The sequence below is a fragment of the Plectropomus leopardus genome, unplaced genomic scaffold (assembly GCF_008729295.1).
Source record: "Plectropomus leopardus isolate mb unplaced genomic scaffold, YSFRI_Pleo_2.0 unplaced_scaffold19708, whole genome shotgun sequence".
Lineage (NCBI taxonomy): Eukaryota > Metazoa > Chordata > Actinopteri > Perciformes > Serranidae > Plectropomus > Plectropomus leopardus.
This window is the reverse complement of record NW_024621283.1, coordinates 1-2,578: the sequence shown is the minus strand read 5'-3', so window position 1 is coordinate 2,578 and position 2,578 is coordinate 1. Positions and strand designations below refer to the sequence as shown.

General features: G+C 36.5%; 1 long non-coding RNA gene across 1 annotated transcript; it reads right to left on the bottom strand.

Moving 5' to 3' along the window:
• Positions 1-424: 424 nt before the first annotated feature.
• Positions 425-2,126, bottom strand: LOC121965357. Its single transcript, XR_006107478.1, has 3 exons — positions 2,042-2,126; positions 869-926; positions 425-764 (listed from the first exon to the last, which is right to left on the bottom strand). It is a non-coding gene; the product is annotated as an uncharacterized LOC121965357 (long non-coding RNA).
• Positions 2,127-2,578: the final 452 nt, after the last annotated feature.

Here is a 2,578-nt window from a genome sequence, read left to right as displayed (position 1 = left end):
TTGGTATTTTGGAATTTACCAAACTCTGTTCGTGGTTGTACTATTGTTTTTTCAGCTGAGTCTCCATAATATCACCCAAAAAACTAGCAGCAGCTCGATCCCTCTCAATAGAAACGGTCCGCCAGAACCGACATTGATATCTTTGCTGACTGTGATGTCATTTCTCTGAGTATCTTCACCTCATATCCCGAAAATCTGCACAACCTGAGCTGAAAGGTTCGTGTAAGTCATAAACCACAACGATTAATTAAAGTTTTCTCATTAAAAGAAACAATTGTAAAAATCTGATGTTTTTTTCAACTGATTTTTTAAATAAAAGCACAAAACATATTGATACAAAGGATTTTTAAAAGTAAAAACATGAATAAATATACATTAATTCCCCCTAATTTAATTGAACTATGTGAAATATTTCGTTGTTGACATATGCTCTTTTTTCTGCAAAGGCATTGTATGTTTTCGCTCTGCACGAAACATACATACCTAATTTTCATGTAATTTTCTGTCACCTTTTACTTATTTCTTACAATTTGTGAGACTTTTCTTGCAGAGTTGGTTGCTGATTTGCTCAAGTTTGAAAAATGACTAATAACGAGGTCACAGCTCGTCTGAATCTCAGCCAATCAGGGTCAAGCAGAAAGGTCGTGTGGTTTATCAGAAAGGATACGTGATGGTTTTGGTGGCGGGTTGGTAGCGCGACACCATGACGGTGCACGCCCCGCAGCCTCCGCCGCCGCAGCCAGACTTGGTCCCAGTTAACCTCACTGGAGTCACGGTCAAGGAAACCTGCAGGTGGCGCTCACAGCAACGTAAAAATCGACCATAAAAGCAGATTCGTGACGCTGGATTCGTCCGATCTGAAGGATACGTTTCTCTCGGAGGAAAGGCAGCAGCATGGTCTCAGGGTCTGCATGCTTCTCTGTCACCTGATTTAACCGAAAAAACAAACATTTCGACTTTTTTCTGCGTTCGTTGGGTTTAACTTTCACGAGGTGAAAATGATTTGCTTTCGCGTGTTTTTAAGTGGTTAACTCTTTTCTGAAAACTGTGCGTCGTTTCTGGTTTTCATGTTTGAGTGTGTTGAATTCTGAGGCAATGATGCAGTTTTTAGTACCAACATTCATCTAAAGCTTCGACACTTTTATAGCAAAAAACTCCGAAAACATGAAGAAAAAAAATCCACTGAAACTGGAAAAGACACTGAAAAAATGCTGGAAAAAAATTAATATTAAGACCTGGATCAACATTAGTTTACCTGCATTCAGACACATTTCACAAGCAATTAATCCTCTGAAACCTGAGAAAAATTATTTCATTATGTTTTCCATGATTATGGGAACCGGTACTAATGTTATGGAAGTCAAAATATTTACTGTCCCTGCATCAGTCTGTGTACAGACACTAATTAGTGACATAAATTAAAAAATAACAAAGAATTTCATAAAAAATGTAAGAAAAACCTGTATTCTACGACAGCTTTGACTTTTTAAAAATTGATTTCTTGAAGGAAAGAAAAACAACGGGGTGAAGGAAGCAAACAAGTTAAAAGTTACAAGAAAATGACCTAAAAATAAGCACAAAAAAGTGAAAAACTTACTTTTCAGGACATTTTCACCAAGTATTTTTTGTGCAAATGTTCTAATAAACCCTTCCAATTAAAAAAATATATTTTCATATAGTTTTCTTTTCACTTTTTACTAACTTCTTGAAATTTGTGGGTCATTTCTTTTCCATTTTCCTCCATGTTTTGGAAAGAAATCAAACCAAACTGAGAGGCGTCTAACTGCAGCACATTAAAACTGATGTCAATCCAGGTTTCAAAGGGTTAAAGAACAGCCGAAACTGAGTTATGGGTTTAAGTTTTGGTGTGCCACCCCAAGATTTTCAGTGGCCACCCGTGTGACGCGCAGTATTTCTGGGGGCGCCCCTGTTTGTGACCGCCGTCAGCGTGAAAACGAAAACAGACAAAAACTAAAAAAAAACACCCGAAACTCGCTCGAACACGATGCAATGTTTGAGACTGAGCTCAGTACAAACGTACCTTTTTCCCGTTGATAAAGAAGCACAGAATATCCCCTTTTTTCTCTGCAGACATCTTTTCAGCGTCCAAAAACAACTTTGCAAACACAAAACCGTCGGTCTGAATCATGGACGCGACTTCCGCCTGTCAACACTTTCAAAATAAAACCGAGACCATATTACTGACGCCAGAGTTTTGGGATTTTTTAGAAGTACATTAATTTAATGAAGTAAATTAAAGGTAAGGCGGAGTTACAGCGGTAATGTGGTTACCTTTAGACATATCTGAAGGTTACTTTGTATAAAAAATGTATAGGTAATTAAAAATACTAAAAAGCATTAGTGGACCTTTATAAGGCCTGTATATATTATGGCAGACTATATATTTATTATTCTAATTTCTACTTATGTTTATATTGTGCTGTACACAATGCACAATGCAATGTTGCATAAGGAATATTTTACATATTTCCATTTTTATTTTTTTTACATATAGGTGTGCTGTTTAAAAATACTGCACAGATTTTCTACTTTTACTAATGCATATATTTTCTTTTCT